Here is an 18,922-nt window from a genome sequence, read left to right as displayed (position 1 = left end):
CATTTTAGCCATCGGGGCTTTTTTACACAAAACAGTTCTTCCCTGTCTACACTGGCCCTCTTGCGCAAGTATTCTTGCGCAAGAGGGCTTTTCCCCGAGCGGGAGCGTGAAAGTATTTACGCAAGGAGCACTGTTTTTTTATATTACAAAGTCAGTGCTCTTGCGCAAATTCAAGTGGCCAGTGTAGACAGCTGGCAAGTTTTTGCGCAAAATCTTGCCAGTCTAGACGCACCCTATATGTTCATCCTTCTTAATATTAATGCATTCACATTTTCACAAAATACTCATAACTCTCATAACTATAAAAGCAATTTTCATAGCTCTCCTACTAATGCCTAATTTAAATTTCAAAAAATCAAGAAGGCCTCAGATTTTTAAACAGCACCACACAAATACATAAGATGATAAGCACGGCTACACTGGGTCAGACCAATAGCACATATAACCCACTATCCTGTCTTATGGCAGTGGCCAACACCAGGTGTTTCAGAAGGAATGAACAGAACAGGTACAGGTGTTGCCAGATAGTTTCAACAAAAATACCGGACACACTTGACATTACATCACAATCTATAGTACATCTTATTTAGAAAATACCAGACAGTTATATTTTCTCATTTAGATTTTCTCAATTTGTTTCCCAAACAGAAAGCTCAAATACTGGACTGTCCGGTTCAAAACTGGACACCTGGCAATCCTAAACAGGTACTCATCAGGTGATGCATCCTCTGTGGCCCATTTCCAGCTTTTGAAAATACAAATTTACAAAGCCTTTCTAATCCATAAATACTGGCTTAGAAGGTCTGGTCAACAGGCGGCAACACCCATTGTCAAAACATAAATAGCTATTCCATTTCCTCTTCATGGTATTATACCCATATAACAGGTCTTCCAGAAGTTGTTCTCAACCTCTGTTGTTTTTAGCCTTATCTCTCTATAAGTAATAATTAGCTGCTATTCTGCTGTCTTTTCATCAAAACCATCCACCCAATTCCACTTGTGCCTACTTCCTTGTACTTATCACTTGTAAGAAACATTCAGGCTACTCTGGCATGATTTTCCGGAAATGCTTTTAACGGAAAAGTTTTCCGTTAAAAGCATTTTCGGAAAAGAGAGTCTAGATTGGCAGGACGCTTTTCCACAAAAGCACTTTTTGCGGAAAAGCATCCATGGCCAATCTAGACGCGCTTTTCCACAAAAAAGCCCTGATCACCATTTTCGCGATCAGGGCTTTTTTGTGGAAAACAAATCTCTGCTGTCTACACTGGCCCTTTTGCGCAAAAGTTTTTCGGAAAAAGACTTTTGCCCGAACGGGAGCAGCATAGTATTTCCACAAAAGCACTGACAATCTTACATGAGATCGTCAGTGCTTTTGCGGAAATTCAAGCGGCCAGTGTAGACAGCAGGGAAGTTTTTCCGGAAAAGCGGCTGATTTTCCGGAAAATTGGCCAGTCTAGACACAGTTTTATTATAGTGTTATTATATTTGTATATTTATTTCAGTCATACACCAGACATGGTAACCTTACATTACAAAAACTGCTTGCTCCTAGTGTAAGACTACCATCGTTTTTATCTCAAATATCTAAAAACAATTTATTTTTCTTGCAAGTAAAGATTTACAGGTTCATCAGATAAAACACACACAATCTATCATTGCTTTGGTGGGGCTTGAGGCTGCTTCTTGGCTGAAATCAATAGGAGCTGAAGGTCCTTAGAGCTTTTGCAAGACAGAACCCAGTGTTATCATCATAGTAACTAGATATCACATACTCATAAGAAAAGCAGATTTTTCCAGGAGTCCGCTCTCCACCTTTAATTTATGGCCCATTCTTAAAATCAGCTCCTCCAGTTTACTACCACAGAAAAATTGCCAAGCAAATTTGACATGGCTTTGATATATTTTATTAGTGCACAATACAAATATCATAGTTATTGGTAGGGACAGAGAGCAGGGAAAAAAGCAGGGAGAAAAGACAGAGATCAAGGCTCATCTGTTCTACGGCCCCAGTCCTGCAACCGTCTCTGTGCAAGCAGAACCCTGCACCCTCCCAGAAAGTCCCAGCAATCAGAGGGCATTGCACAGAGATACGCATCTTTCTGCATAGAGCAAGTTTCAGGCTTATTGCCTATAACTGTAATTGAGTCACTGAGCACAGTTCAATGTGGTTTGATCCCAGACACCACAAGACAACTTGTAACTATATTGGGAGAACACAATGCTGTAACCTGGTGCCGAGGCTCTTGGACACCTGTGGTGGCCTCATGGCAGACCTGTAAGTGGCCACTTACCTCTGTTTTTCTCTTGAATCCAGGGATGCGAACAGGTAACCCGTTACCTGGTAAGCATTACCCTTGACAAGTGATGTTTACTGGGCACTGATAAACCAGTGCCCAGGAGCAGTCCTCTGCCCACGGCCTGCCACAGGTGGAAGGCTGCCCCAGCACAGGCCGGGAGCCAGTGACAGCCAGAGCCAAGCTCCAGCCCCACCCCCAGACCACTTAACCTAACATTTAACCGGTTAACTGATTAATCCGTTTTTTTAATCCCTACTTGAATCCTCAATAATTTCAGAGAATCTTATCCTTTAGTTCAGGGGTTTTCAAACTCTGGGTCATAGCTTGTAAAGGGTAGCTGCTAGCTGGCCACGAGGCACTTTGTTTCTCTGCACCTCCACAGGCACGGGCAATCGTAGGAGCTGCATGAAGCAGTGTGGACTGGGACACTGCTTCCCATAACTCTCATTGGCCAGGAACGGTGATCCATGACCAACATCAGCTGCGATCCCTGCACCAGAAGAGGCACAGGTAAACAAGGTGTCTCATGCCCAGATAGTGGCTTGACCTTACAAGCCACAACCCAGAATTTGAAAACTCCTGCTCTAATCCACCAACAGCTTATGGACAAACATTGTACCAGTCAGCCATAACAAAAGTCCCAAAACCTGATCCATATCACCTCACTGCACATAGGCCTTGAAATTACATATTCTCTTTGGCATTAACATAATACCTCATTTTGGCTTCTTCTGCCACATCCAAACTCTGCTAGACCTCCACTTCTTGCTAGGACGACCACCTCAATCTGTCCTTCCGAGGTACAACCCTGCTTTCCCCAGCAGGAATTCTCATTGCTGGGAGCATCTTTGCCAGTGCAGCATCCTTGGCTCCCCCTGGCCCTTTCATGAGTCCTCTCTTCAGCAAGGAGACATCAGAAGGTAACTCTCTCTGCTGCTTTCTCTTCCGTAGCCCTTTCTGGGCCTTTGCTCCGGCTCTCGGACTGAGCGCCAGATGGCAACTCACTCTGGCTCAGGAACACCAGCCAGCAAACCCCACTAGCTTCTCTCCTACCTTTCAGCTCTCTGGCAGCTCCTTCCACTGCCCTTCTACTGATTGGCTCTGTTCTCAGCCTGGACTCCACCAAGCCTCAGCTAGCTCTGCCCGTGGTCCCCCACCCTCTTCATTGGCCCAACTAGCAGAGCCCGGACTGGACAGGAGTGCTCAGCCCAATTTCACTGAATGTGCCAGCTTCCCTATTACATTCCTTAACATGACAGTTTTACTGGTTTGCTGGGATTTTAAACATCAGTGGATCTAGAAGTTCGAAAATCACAGAGCTTTCTCTTTATCTCCCTCCCCCGCATAACATACACACACACATGATCTAGATTTTCAAATTATTGTAACCATAAATTAGCAATCTGAAAACTTGCTAAGCAAGCGACGCCTCAGAAATAATTAGCACTTTGAGAAATCTTAATTTACAAGTTTATCAGCGTCTACTTGAGTAGGAACATTCTGAAACTGGAAAAACTTCAACCTATTTCATTCATCTGAAGAAAAAAATATTCTTATCACCAAGACAACTTTTGGGGGGGCAACATTTCAGCACCTCAATCATTAGGAAGCAATATCAAACAAACCAGGTTTTATTATTGCATTTGAAGTTGAAATAAGGGAAGTTACTGTGCTTATGGCTAGAAAAGCTGCAGACCATATATCCTTGCATAGTGAATAAGGTGCAGTACTAACTTTTACCAGCATGCCCTCATGACCCCTTTTGAGTTTACTCTCTTTCAGCCGATATTCAGTCTCCCCATCCTCATCTGCAAGGCCCTACATAGATTCTGCTGCCAAGTAAGCTCTCACTTACATATGTGCGCCTAAGCATTTGTTTTCCAGGCAGGCCTCTCTTCAGTCTCCACCTATTCTTCAGGTAGGAGGTGCTACTAGACTATCTGTTGTTTTTTAAGTTTTTCCTACTCTTCAGTTCATTCCTATTTTCACGTGGCCTCCTACATTTGGAACAGCCTCACTTCTTGTGTGCTGAGTGAGCTACCTTCTCCTTTCATTCTTACTCTCTCTTCCACAGCTCATCTCCCCATCAGGACTGTCTATACTGTAGTAAAACCCATTGCTGCCCCCCGCTATTGATTCAGCCTCATAGGGCCAGGGTGCAGAGCTATAAAACTGCAGTGTAGACATTTGAGTTAGGGCTGGAGTCTAAGCACTGAGACCCTCCCGCATCCCAAAAGACAGGCTACAGTCTGAGCCAGAACATCTACACTCCAATTTTATAGACTCACAAGCTCAAGGCAGCTGGTATAAGCCAGTTGCAGGTGTTTTATTGCAGTGCAGACATAACCTAAATGATTTGGGCTCTGAGCCTACAAACAATTCAGTGGGACTATTCAAGTACTCACTGTTAAGCAAAGATATAGGTTTGGAGATGATCAGGGCCTTGTACGGGATCCATCTTGATCATTTTAAAGGGGTCTCTCCTTTGAAAAGTGACGCTATGAAAACAGTACTGAAGGATTCCATATTTGGTTTGCACAACATCCATACTATATTTTCATACTTTTTTTGTTTTTCTCTCCTCCCCCATTCCCAATAGCCAGAAAGTAGGAATTGTACAGAGGAATGCAGAATCTTCAATAGTGGTGATGATGAAGAAAGAACAAAAGAAACCAGCTTGGATCTCAGATCCTAATGCGTTTGCAGTTAGGGGAAAAAATATCTTTATAGCCTGAGTCCCTGCCCCTGCAACAAATGTAACAGATTTTGAGGCCTGCATTTGTAAACTGAACACATCTGCTGTGAAATAAGAGAGACACGATAAGCATGAAATCACATAATGTCATTTTTACACGTTCACTAGTTAAGTAATATACGTGAAGCACTGTGAGGTCCTCAGGTGAAAGATATGATAAAAGGGCAAATGAACGTAATGTAAAATATAAATAGTTACTTTAGTTTATCTGTCTAAATTATTTCACATCATTTCCCCCACTGATGGCATGGCAGGGCCCCTCCTTGACCTCTCCAGTCACAACAGTTCCCCTCTGGTGATGGAGACAGCTGCAAGTAAATCAGTCCCACTGTAGACAGGTTTTTTATTCCTCACTCAGGTTTTTTATTCCTCCATTTTTACAAGGCGGGCCTCAGGGATACTCTTAAGCCAAACAAAACAAGTTCATAACTCAAAAAGCTGAACACCTTTCCCTGCCTCCAACCTGGGCTGTTGCCTCACCATGCTGCCCCGTGGGTGCCACTCCTTCCCCCAAACAATCCATTAACAATGGCTGTTTCACAGGAAGGAGAACAGCATTCTAGGAGAATCCCCTTCCACGGCTTGTCTTCCTCCCCTCTCTCAGCACAAGAGAGGGTTTTAAAGGTCACTGGTAGCCCATAGCTGGCCTCAGGTGTGTCTAGCTAACCTGAACTAACCCTTTTTCAGCTCATAGGGAACAGGATTCTCACCATTCTAGAGCAGATAATCTGACCTCCCACATGATACATATCTATCAGCAGTACAGTTTGAACCTCTCTAGTCCGGCACCCTCAAGACCTGACCGGTGCCGAATCAAAAAATTTGCCAGATCATAGGAGATCGATATTGTTTAGCAACGTTAACAATACTTGCACTGCTTATTGGGCTCTTAGAAGACAATTAGGGGTAAATTAGAGATAAAAGCAGCACAGAACACTGAGAGCCAGGACCAGTAGCTGCAAACAAACCTTATGTGGGAAACTTGGCCACACCTATGATAAGTGGACATCCGGCTAACTAAAATCATGCCAGATCACAGATGTTGCTGGACCAAAGTGCCAGACTAGAGAGGTTCAACCTGTACTACATCTTTTATGCCTAATAAATTCACTCATGATTAGTGAATGAGTTAGATTTATGACACACTCTTCCATTCAGATGAAGAGCACTATTGGAAGTGAACTCTCTGTCTCAATATATGAGAGCACACAGTGAGTACAGTCTCAAATCCATTTCAGTTTCTTATTGCCCTAGCATAACGGCAGGTGTTGGTATTTACCGGTACAATCTGTGTGTTCAGCTGTACAACAAATGAGAGAATGAATATGGGACAAGCAAGAGGAACTGAAGGTGGGAACTGCTGGGTAGCTATATAAAGGCCAAATTCTTCTTCCAGTTACATCCAAGCAGTTCCTTTGTATTCTCTAGTTCACTGGTCCTGAACCAGGGGTAAATGTACCCAAGGGGGATGCAGAGGTTTGCCATGGCATGCATCACCTTATCTTAATATTTGCTTAATTTTAAGAAGCTAGATTAAAAGTACTAATGAAGTCAATACAAACTAAAATTTCATACACTGACTTGTTTGTACTCCTCTATATACTATACACTGAAATGTAAGTACAATATTTTTATTCCAATTGATTTATTTTATAATTACATGAACATGTGAAAGTCAGCAATTTTTCAGTCTTCATGTGCTGTGACACTTTTGTATTTTTAGGTCTGATTTTAAGTTTTTAAGTGAGGTGACACTTGGGGAACACAAGGCAAATCAGATCCCTGAAAGGGTTACAGTACTCTGGAAACGCTGAGAGCCAGCGATTGAGTTCAAAATCTTTCTTGACGCTCTGCTCCTCCTTCTCCCACTCTATTACACGCTGCCAGCTCTCTGCTCCCATTTTCATTTGATTCTTTTCTCTCTGCTCTTACTTTGTACCTTCCCAATTTCTTCTGCATGGAATACAAAGCAAACCACATTAGAACTGAACTTGCAACATTTATTTTATTAGGTTAGAGGAGAACTGATTTTTCAGAGATAACCTCCCACGGGCGGCATTGCGAATACACCTCTTAAAAATTGGGCCTTATGATCTTCTAACACAATGTGGTTTATTCTTCACTGGATGCTATTTGATCTCATGCTAAGAATTTACTGTGCGATTACTGTCTTGATTTTATTCTTGATGTTTCCAAGTTTCTGATACTCTCTAGAGTTTCACACACTTTGGGATTATACATGTTATTAATATAATTGTCATCTGCATTGCTCATCTTTTATAACCGCTCAATAATTTTCATCATACATTACACCCTCTGAAAGACTGTTATAATTTCTGGTGTGTGATGAATAGTCTAGGAAAATATTTCCTGATTTTTGGTTGTCACAGTTAAACACATGTTGCTTAAACATGGCATTTTTCTTGCCTTGCAATAAATCAAAACAGGATAATCGCTGCCCAATTTATCCACTTTGCCATTTTCTAAAGGTAACATGTCAAAAACTCCCTGGGCCTGGGTTACTCACTGGCTGTGTCTAGAGTGTCAAGTTTTTCGGCAAAATCATCTGCTTTTGCGGAAAAACTTGCCAGCTGTCTACACTGGCCGCTTGAATTTCCGCAAAAGCACTGACGATCTCATGTAAGATTGTCAGTGCTTTTGCGGAAATATTATGCTGCTCCCGTTCGGGCAAAAGTCTTTTTCCGAAAAACTTTTGCACAAAAGGGCCAGTGTAGACAGCAGAGATTTGTTTTGAGCAAAAAAGCCCCAATCGTGAAAATGGCGATTGGGGCTTTTTTGCAGAAAAGCGCGTCTAGATTGACCACGGATGCTTTTCCGCAAAAAGTGCTTTTGTGGAAAAGCGTCCTGCCAATCTAGACGCGCTTTTCTGAAAATGCTTTTAACAGAAAACTTTTCCGTTAAAAGCATTTCTGGAAAATCATGCCAGTGTAGAGGTAGCCACTTAGTTTTGATCCCGCTTTCCTCTGAAATTTTCCTCTCTTTCAGCAAGATGTATTTATTCAGCTTCTGTCATTTCTGTGGTGGATGAAGTACAGTTGACAAGATTCTTAGACCAAAACCATTTTCTTAGCTCTGCCAAGAGGCGACCAACTTTGGTGTTCTGATCTCCCTGTGCTTATGGCAGAAAGTCCTCAGTACAGTAAGAGTGATATCCTAGTGGTTGTGTACAGCACGTAGCACAGTGAGGGACACTAGTTAATATTAGTTCTCTGGGTCTATTACAATAGAAATATTCTCCCAGTTGATATCAGAATCACTAGGGATACTGAACACCAGACCAGTTTTAGATTGAAAGAGCCCCAAAGCAAAAACAGTCTCTGTATTTGCATCTTACAGAGAACCAGAAACATTGCTGGTGATTAAAACAAGCTGAAAATGACAGCACAGCAAGGAAAATTTCGCCCTCGGTTTCATTTCTGACTCTCAGGGCACAGCTACCCCAAAGCCAACTGTAGTGGCACAGTTGTAGTGCTGCAGCTGTGTCACAACAGCCTCTTTGGGGGTGGAATAACTAGAGCAGTGAAAAAACTTCTTCCATCAGTGTTGGCAAGATCTACACCGGGGTGAACAGTAAGTGGCCCACCAACAGCGAATGACGAGCCACAGCCAATAAGAGCTGAAAGCAACCGGATCTGTGGGAACGCTCGGGTAAATAAAGCATCTGGTGTCCCACTAGGGGCTCACCCTATCGTACTACATCTGATACACTGGCCACTTATTACCAAGCCCTGGTGTAGATGATGCCAAGACTGAGGGATGAGTTTTTTTCACTACTTTAGGTTTCCATCCCCAAAAGAGGTGGTAGCTAGGTCAGCAGAAGAATCCCATTATTGGGTTGTGTTGAGCTAACTACATTGCACAGGGCGTGACATGTTTCATGGCCCTCAGCAATGTAGCTAGGGCTATCTATTTTTAAGTTGTGACCAAATCTCAGCACTACTGTACTGACTCATCTGTGTCAGCCATCTTTATTCAGCTCTCTTTTACACAAGGTGGCAGCATAACGACATACATCGCCACAGTTTGCACAGAGCCCAGAAAGCTGCTCACTACAGAAGCCAACTCTGGAGAGCAATTTCCTTTTAGTAGGAGGCCTTGTGCTCGCCAACTAGTAACTGACAGAGTAGCCATGATGCTATCACTGAACTGGTACTGCTGGTGTTGGTGTTCTGCTCTGCTGTAATGAGTTACCAGAGCAGTTTACCCCAGCTCCAAGTGGCACAGGTGCAAGTCACAGCGATGTTAGGGTTGCCAGATGGTTTAAGAAAAAATACAAAAGGACCCCCAAGAGTTGTTAAGCAAAAAAACAAACAAAAACAGTGTGGCCCCTTTAAGAAATGTGAAACATGTAGCGAGACTTTTTGACCCTAACAGGCTGCCAGCAGCTGCCCGCCAACTTGCCTTCCCACACGGGTAAGCACTAGGGTTGCCAGGCTGTATTCAGCTGGACAGCCCAGGATTTTCGCCTCCTGGCCGGGAAAAAAAATCAAAAAGTACCGGACATTGTAGGTGTCTGGTATTTTCTGAACTTTTTTTACCTGACAGGAGGCAAAAATACTGGACACCTGGCAACCCTACACAGCATACACAGTTTTACTGTGTCTCTGCACCGGGGCTTACACTAGTGGGGCAGAACAGCCTCTGCCATCCCCCGTGTAGATAACATCACAGGAAGTTTGGGTTTATTGTGTGCCTGTGTTTGTGATGTGACAGAGTCCAAACATATCAGAAAACAAAGAACGCTGGCCATTCATAGGGCAACTAGAAAGCAGCTGATAGTCATTTGAGAGCAAAAAGTATAAAAATGCTTCTAGTCTACCATTCATAATTTGGCTCTCCACACTATGGCCACTTATTTTAGGAGACTATACATGGCTTTCTGTGCCTAACTTCAGGCACCTACATTCAAAAATGTTAGCTTTAGTTGAATTAAAAAATACTCATCTAGCCATGCAATTGCTCTTCTCCGTTGATTTTTCACATGACTGAACAAGCCAGAATTTGTTCAGTTACTCTGGATTTACACTGGCATGACTGAGTGCAGAATCCTGTCTCTATACCTTTACATTTTCTAGGGTTTGCTCTATCTTCTTCACTAGTGACCAGCTGTAAAGGGCTCTGCTCGCTGCAGGTGCACTTCCTGGTGACGAGGTCTGGGAATTTAGGCTTATCTTCACTACACAGTAAATCGATGCCAAGCAGACATGATACATCGATCTCCGAGCACTCTCCCATTGATTCAGGTACTCCACCTGGACGAGAAGAGAAACCAGAGTTGACAGGAGAGCTGCCCCGCCAACCTTACCACATAGAAGACACTGTGGTAAGTACACTGATTTATTTGTGTAGCTGAAGTTGCACAACTTAGATTGACAGGAGGAGGTACTATACACTAGGCCTTAGCTTTCACCCCAGCAGTACCCCGTGTCCTCATTGACTGATGCCATCTCTCTCTCTGTCTCTGTGACTTGGAGTGTTCCCTCTTCTTGTGTCGGCTGTGCAGTCTGGTCACTGTACAATTTCCCCCTTGTGGGGTAACAAAGTCCCACCAGACAAGATGTCCTCAGCTGCTTTTCTGTTCCACTTCTAGGCCCTGTGACACTTCCCAGAGATTGGTGGGGGAACCCAAACCTGTCCACAACTCTGGGTTGCACCCAGGGTCCCTCTAGTTATCAATCCACTTGCTTATTTGTGCTCCTCACCTTTATAGTACAAGCACCAGCACATTGTCTGTTCCACGGGGCTACTTCACCTCCTAGTCAGGAAAAGACCCCAAGGCTTAGTCTCCCCCCTGGGCATAGTTAAAGAGGCTATGGAGAGGCACTGGCCCTTCAAACAGTGGCAAGGCATTGGGGGGTGTCATATGCCACACCCCCTCCATTTCTGCAACTGCCTCGCTGCCCTGCAGAAACTGCTTTGGTCTGGGGCACCATGTCCTCCCTGCACTGCTCCCTCCCCGCTTCCCATTTCGGCTCATGGGAAATGGAGGCAGCAGCAGGATGGAACAGCTGTTCTCCTGTGCTCCCACCTCCTACTCCTAATGGCCATGTTTCCTGTACAACAGTGCGTGCCTGCAGAGAGGCAAGGCAGAGACAATGCTGCAGCAGCTGGTCCCAGAGTGGCTGTCAACAGCACCTAGGCTTCCCTATTAAGCTAGACCAGCATCACCCCAGCAGAGATGCCCATATACCACTACACACAGGGGGGGAGAGCCCAGCATGTGACATCCCAAGATAATTGCCCCCACCCCGAATACAGATGTCAAACTATGTTTATGCTCTCCCCCTGGATTTCCCAGATCAACTCCCTTTCCCTCTAGAGGGCAGCTACAAGCCCCTTCCCTGCAGTTTCCTCCTCCTTTCTTGCATCTGGACTTCCAACTCTCCAGTCATATGAAGAAGTGGGTTGTGGCCACAAAGCTCATGATACCATTTACATGTTTTGTTAGTCTATAAAGTGCTACCAGACCATTTGTTGTTATTTAAGTTTTTCCTGTCTTCATAATGTTAGCCCAGCTTCTTCTCCAGCTGCGCCTTGTCGGCAATTAGGCTGTATTGTGGCTTGTGTAATGTGAACACCCCATCACACCAGTTATTATAGCAAGTTTACTCCAAAAAAAGCCCCAGGTTTTTAATAATATAAGTCTGCATTGCTGGCATTAAATAATAAAATGATGCCCAGCTCACTGTAGCAAACACTGCACGCAGGTCTAGCAATACTGCTTATATGTAGTCAGTTCTAATATTTTGTCTCCATCAGAGGTAACAAAACAGCTATGGTAAATTAATTTTACCAAGACATTTTTTCATTAACCTCAGGAGCTTTACAGGTGCATTTGTAAAGCCAAGGGGCATAGCAGTAAAATGAAATAATCCCTTGTGATGTACAAAAGCAGTGTCTGATTTGCTTCTATCATCCACAGACATTTGCTTGTAGCTGTGCACTTCCTAAATCTAAGGTGTTAATGTACTAGCTTGACTCCAGAAATCTCAGGAGTTGTTAACCCCAGGCAACAGAAATGTATCTTTTGGGGGGCTGCTTCTGAATATCAACACAAAAAGCTCAAGCTGTTAAAGGAATGGGGCAGTGCCTCAGACAATGTCTGCTAGAGCAAATTCTAATTTTATCCACTTCTCAAGTGATTATTTTCTTATTAGTACTGTAAGAAAACTGAGCTAAAATATTGTCAGTGTCAGTGTGGCACTAGCCCAAGCCACTCATTTCACATCCATTTTAAAAGGCTAGATTTGTAGGTCAATAACCTACGGCCAGATTCAGCATCTTCTGATCATATTGACCTCCATAAGATACATGAATTAGTACTATTCAATGAAACCCCTTGCATGCATAAGTGCCACTCCGTGTGAAGGTTGCAACATCTGGCCCTTGCTAGTGGTCACTTACATCTTGTCAATGTGCTCTCTGGCTTGCTGTAGATTTGTAAAGCCACTTGGATTTTCTGTTTTAACAGCAGGAGATATTTAGCCCGTGACCACAAAACACCCAAGTTTATCTCCTAACACAGACTCCTTTAATCCCCTAGACCACATTTTATGTACATGATAGTACAATGTGTCAGTCATGTCATTAAGTGCCCTTTAATTCGGTGTAATTAGTAATGTGCTAGATAGTGCATAATCTCTATTACTTCAATTTACAGTCTAAGTATTATGTTTGCACCCAGAGCTGCTAGAGAAAGTGTTGCAACTCCAGAAAACAGATTTGCAAACTACCATAGGTTGCAACACTGAAGCTGAACATTGATGCTCCCTGGAATCTGTAAGTTTACAGAACCATAGCAAAAGGACTAGATTGCAGAATTTTCAATTGTCATAAGGAGCACTCAACATAGGATTAGCTGTGTATATAAGTGCTCTCCACATATAAAGGGCAGTACCGAGGGGACAATGTCAACCAAAGGTACCCAACTACAGCTGTAGATCGAATTGTTGCAGGATCTCCACTGTGGGGGGTTGACAGGATAAATTCTCCCATCAACTTGCCTTATGCTTCTCATTCCGGTGGAGTACCGGAATCGACAAGAGAACAATCAGTGGTCGATTTATTGGGTCTTTACTAGACCAGCTAAAACAATCCCAAGGGGGATGGATTGACACAGCACTGATGCCCTGGTAAGTGTAGACCAGTGGTCACCAACCAGTAGATCGGGATCTATTGATAGATCTTGGAGCCTCTGACAGGTGATCCTGACAGGGTTGGCCAAGAGGCTATCAAGTGCTGGTGCTTCAGCTGCCCCTCCCCCTACTGCTGTGCATTTCTTGCCCTCTGTGTTGGAGCTAACTCCCGCCAGCCCCGGGAGCCTCCTGCTTGCAGTGCAGGGCAGGGGAGGAAGAAGAGTGGCACTGATGTCAAGGTGCCCCCTCCCACTCTGTGTCCTATCTCCACAGAGCAGAGTGTGGGGCATAACAGGACTTAGGATGGAGTTTGCTGGCTGACTTTGGGAGTGGTGCAGGGCCAGGGCAAGGGTGAGCCTGCCTTAGCCTGACTGCACCACCACCAAAGAGCCACCTGAGGTAAGCAGTGCACAGTCAGAGATCACATCCCGAAACCCACCCCAGTCATGAACCCCCTCCTACACCCAAGCCCCTGCCTCAGCCCCGAGCACCCCTGCACGCAAACACCCTGCCCCTAGAATCCCTCCTGCACCCTGACTGCCTGTCCCAAGCTCAGCTTAGAGCCCCTCACACACTTGAGATCCCTTAATCCAAGACCAGAGCCTGCACCCCAACCCACTGCCCCTGCCTGATGAAAGTGAGGGAGGATGGGAGAGGGAAGGAGGATGGAGTGAACAGGGATAGGGCCTCAGAGAAGGGGCACAAAGGAGGCAGGGCAAGGGAATTTGGGTTTGAGATAGATCTCGGATTGCACCTTAAATTAAAAAAATGATCTTGTGCTTAAAAAGGTTGGAGACCCCTGGGCTGCGTCTACACTGGCATGATTTTGCACAAATACTTTTAACGGAAAAGATTTTCCGTTAAAGTATTTGCGCAAGAGAGTGTCTACATTGGCATGTGCTTTTGCGCAAAAGCATCCGTGCCAGTGTAGATGCTCTCTTGCACAGGAAAGCTCAGATGGCCATTTTAGCCATTGGGCTTTCTTGCGCAATAAATTAACGTTGCCTGTCTACACTGGCCTCTTGCGCAAGAGGGCTTATCCCTGAGCGGGAGCGTCAAGAGTATTTGTGCAAGAAGCACTGATGTCATACATTAGAACGTCAGTTGTCTTGCGCAAATACTCGCAGCCAGTGTAGACAAAGCCCTGGTGTAGACAAAATCTTGCCAATGTAGACAAAGCCCTGGTGTATACCTACCCTTAGGGATATACAGTCTGGCCCTAAATGTGCAGCCAGGAACTGTTAATTCCAAGGGTGTGTCTAGACTACATGGCTCCGTCAACAGAGCCATGTAGATGAGGCAGGATGACAAAGGGAAATGAAGCAGTGATTTAAATAATCGCCGCTTCATTTAAATCAAAATGGCCACTGTGCTGTGCCGATCAGCTGTTTGTCAGCACAGAGCGGCAGTCTAGATGGGGATCTGCCGACCCCAGAACCCAGGCTTACAGGATCTGCCGACAAAGGGTTCTGGGGTTGGCAGATCCCCGTCTAGACTGCTGTGCTGTGCCGACCAACAGCTGATCAGCACAGCATGGTGGCCATTTTTATTTAAATGAAGCGGCGATTATTTAAATTGCCGCTTCATTTCCCTTTGTCAGTAAACTAATCTACACGGCTCCGTCGATGGAGCCATGTAGCCTAGACATACCCTAAGAGTTTATTAAGTAGGTAAAATGTCTCTCTTTTGGAAAAATCATAAAAAGGCCTTAAAGTTCAGTTGCTAAACAATGTGGTTTAAAGCTGAGGAGAGCAGAGGACATCAGTGAGAGAATTTCCCTTCCAGGGGGCTGGAATATTGAGCAAAGAGTACAGTGAGAACAACACATTCTCTTCTCTGCACAAAAATAAAACTATAAAGCCAAGCTCTGGCTCTCGCTCAAGTCATTGGGAACTTTGGTATTAATGGTAGTGTTGCTGTTAATGGTTGTGCTGTTAGTGAGAACAGGACTGAACCCAGAAGACACATTACTTACTTGCACAGCCATGAGACAACATGCTAAATATGCTCTGAAATGGAGCACGCATGAAGTTAAGCATTTGGAAGCCTGAATATACTGCAATGAAACTAGACCCTATTAAAAACCTTCCCACTTGAAATGTTCTCTGCCCTACCCTTCTAGAAAAGTCAGAATAAATTTACCAGAGAATTAAAACATTTCCACTGAATTTTACTCCAACCTAAAGACTTTTGGAAGCAGGGCTATTCAACTGTATAGGATTCTATGAAATGCTTACAATTCCATACAAAGGTGGTCATTCACTATGAATTATATTGTATAACCTTTTAGAGCAACTGCAATAGAATTGTGTTAAATTTCCAGGGAAATTAAACTTACTAAGGGTAATAAAATAAAATATAGCAAGAAGTTTGTTTGTTCAATATAATGGTGCCTTTGGGGTTTTTTTTCACTAAAAGACATTCATTATTGCATATTGTTTTGCCTTCAAAATTGTATATGCTAATTAACTTTTTTTCCCCAAAAAAACATATCAGACATTGGCTTATAATAAACAATAAATCCTAGAGTGCCCCGTGGTGTTTCCCATCACACAGCCGCTGCACATTTTAGCTGAAAATGGAAAAACAAATGGCTAGTGCACCATGGTTATTACAAATGATAATGGCTTTGAAATTTCACAGCTCAGTAAAGAAACTTACTGATTGTGAACTTGATAAACAAGCGACCAAGGATTATGAAAGGGTTTGTATAAATTAACACCATTGGTGTTTAAAAATGAACATTGGGTATCTAAAGCTCCTTTGCACTGTGCTCTGGCTATGTAATTGAGACGCAATATAGTCTATAGCACCAGGAGTCAACCTGTGGCCCACAGACATCCTGTCTGGTTCCCTTCCCCCCCGTCACCTCTCATGCACTGGGGCATCGGAGCTCCACACATCCTACTGCTCCCTCTCCCTACCAGCACTTTCGGAGTACCACAAATCACCTGATTCATGCTCTGTCCCGGCTCCTCCCCCTCTCTCTCAGAGCTGGAACACCACACACTGGGGCATTGGAGCTGATTTGCGGCATTCAGGCTCTGGGAGGGTGGGGGAGCTGGGGAGGAGTGGGGACAGAGCATGAATCAGGCCATTTGTGGTGCTCTGAAGGTGCTGGGAGGGAAGGGCAGAAGTGTGGGGCTCCAGTACACCAGTGCATGAGAGGCATGTGAGGGGGCAGACCGGGGGTCTGCGGGCCAAGGTGGAACCCCAGTGAGCTGTGGGTTGCTGCAGACCACTGAGATGAAGGAAGGCCCCTCATGCAGCCCACTCACTGTTCTTGGTTGCCCACCCCTGATTTATAAGGGGTAAGGAGACCAGTCCCTTATTTATCCAGGCACTAGAGGCTCCATGCTACAAGGTGCTCGTCAGCACTCTGGGCCTGATTCAGCAACTCTCTGAAACTGTGCTCAGTTAAAAACACAAGAGTAGGCCCGTTGCCTTCTCCAAAACTACCCATGTTCCTAAAGTGCTTAAATGCTTTGTTGGACTGGGGCCATACTGCTCACCATCTTGCAGGATCAAGACCAGTGTTCCCTGCAAGCTCAGTGCTTGTGTGACCACTCAGAAGAAATTCAAATGCTGCCCAGCTGATTACCAGGGTGTCCACAATTAAAGTTTTGTTTCCACTGGTGGTGCACATCTACACATGCCTCAGGGCACATACAATTTATTCTGCACACTGATGGAAAAAATCTGCACTTGGATGGAGAAGATTAGAGGGAACATTGATTAAGACCTAACAGAGCTATAGAATAGGATCCACTGGCTATACTTTTCCAAAAGTGGAACAAGAACCACTTCCCAAGCCACCTCCCCCAGTACCACTGGAAGCTAGGCCTTTCAAAGACTACTTCCAGGCCTCATCACTCAGGCTTTGCACCATCTCCCTATGTGAAGGCACAATTTTGCCTTTAGCAGACGTAACTGCCGATGGTGCTTGATTTGCTAATAACCTCCTTATCTGAAAACCTGCATGGGCTGCAGTGAAGTACACAGCTGTGAATCAGGTTTTCCTTACTTCCATAGCAAACCCAGCATTTTTTGTAGTGGTCAAAATCTTGTCTCTCCATCTTGAGAAGAACAAACTTCTTCTGAAGTAGCAGCAGCTGAGTTGCTGCAGATTGTGCACAAATGCCAGTACAGTTTGACTGAAACCCTGCTGTTCTACAGGAGCTGAAAACATGTGTGGATGTTGCAGGCTCTGGATGTCTTTTCACAAAGAACATCAATAGTTTCAAAGTTTTCGCCTAGTGTACCTCTCACATTCTGCCTCAACGATGTGCAGAACCCAGCAAAGAACAAAGAAATGCTGATGCTTTTGAAAATTAGTGAGGGCAATATCCTTAACCTGTGACTATACAGATCAGATCATCTCTGCATTAAGAAAAATAATTTGATTGTAAATGAAATTATTTTACAGGCTATTCATCTGCTGCATAGCTTTTTTTTTTTTCAAAAACCAGTTCTCCCCTCTCATCAAAGCACTTTTCTTAGTATTATATTGTACCTGTGATGAGTTTTTGTTCTGCAAATAGTATGGTTTCATACTTTCGTCTCATTTCCCTCCATACCAAATGGCAGTATGTACATTAATTTGTCTTTTGACTTATTTGAACCAGCAATACCTTGACACATAGCCTGCGTCTAGACTGGCAAGTTTTTCCGCAAAAGCGCGTGCTTTTGCGGAAAAACTTGCCAGCTGTCTACACTGGCTGCTTGAATTTCCGCAAGAACACTGACAATCTCATGTAAGAAATCAGTGCTTCTTGTGGAAATACTATGCTGCTCCCGTTCGGGCAAAAGCCCTTTTGCGCAAAAGCTTTTGCACAAAAGGGCCAGTGTAGACGCTCTCTTCTGGAAGTTTTTGCAGAAGAACTCTTCCGCAAAAGAGTTTTTGCATGAGAATGTGCCAGTGTAGATGTAGCCTATGTAACCCAGAGGAACATCTATAAGTAGTGCAGATTTTACTACCTTAGAAAATGCATCTCTCCTCTTGTGATAAAAAGCAAGTTGAAATCAGCTAACCCTCCCCTGGATAGGTGTTCACTATAGAGATAACTTGAGGGATTGATGAACACTGAGGCTAGCCTATCATAACTGTGAGCATCCAGTCTGCAAAGCATACTGGAGTCGCACATCCTCACTGGGGCTGTGTTCCCCCAACTGTGTCACTAGGATTTCTGGGAGCTTGGTTCCTTGTACTGCTGCAAGCCGAGCCACTCTATTATTCTTTCCCGGCTGGACACATGAGGGAATTGTGAGTAGGCAATGGCATTGAGGACATTGAGCCGGTATCCTCAACACAAAGAGGAAGGTTCCCTACCCAAGAGGAAACTCAGACAGATAGAACTCCATGTTGTGTCGGCTAGCCTAGGCTGAAAGCACCACGACGCTTGGGTGAGAGAGTTTTGTGGGTGGTCAGGAGACAAAAGTTAGGGAAAGGGCAATCTGAGCAAGAGCCCATTTAATTCTGTAGGCAAGACATTCTGTAACTGCTCATACTCAAGGAAGCTGCCTCATCTGGCCTTGCCCTGGGCTGCTTTCCTCCCTTTCAACTGCTGTGCTAAAAAGGAACCTGAAAGCTTTTAAGGTTAGACAAAAGAAAGTGAATTTGTCCACATGTTCTGCTCACCCACCTTTTCTCTCTCATGCTAAAGAGGGAGGTAACAACCCACTCAGTCTCTTTAACCATCTCTGGGTGTGGTCGT

At 44.4% G+C, this 18,922-nt stretch overlaps 1 long non-coding RNA gene across 3 annotated transcripts in view; it reads right to left on the bottom strand.

The window, feature by feature from the left end:
* Positions 1-18,922, bottom strand: part of LOC102446248 (uncharacterized) — a 63,553-nt gene that overhangs the window by 38,290 nt on the left and 6,341 nt on the right. For 2 of the 3 annotated variants that reach the window (XR_003091380.2, XR_332801.4), the window contains one exon: positions 6,668-7,005. The exons of the other annotated variant lie outside the window; for it this stretch is intronic. This is a non-coding gene — a long non-coding RNA (uncharacterized LOC102446248). Of the gene's footprint in view, positions 1-6,667; positions 7,006-18,922 lie in introns of those variants that run through there. 3 annotated transcript variants of the gene reach the window in all.

This window comes from Pelodiscus sinensis, chromosome 2 (assembly GCF_049634645.1).
Source record: "Pelodiscus sinensis isolate JC-2024 chromosome 2, ASM4963464v1, whole genome shotgun sequence".
NCBI lineage: Eukaryota > Metazoa > Chordata > Testudines > Trionychidae > Pelodiscus > Pelodiscus sinensis.
The sequence above is the reverse complement of the archived record's forward strand: the minus strand, read 5'-3'. Positions and strand labels throughout refer to the sequence as shown.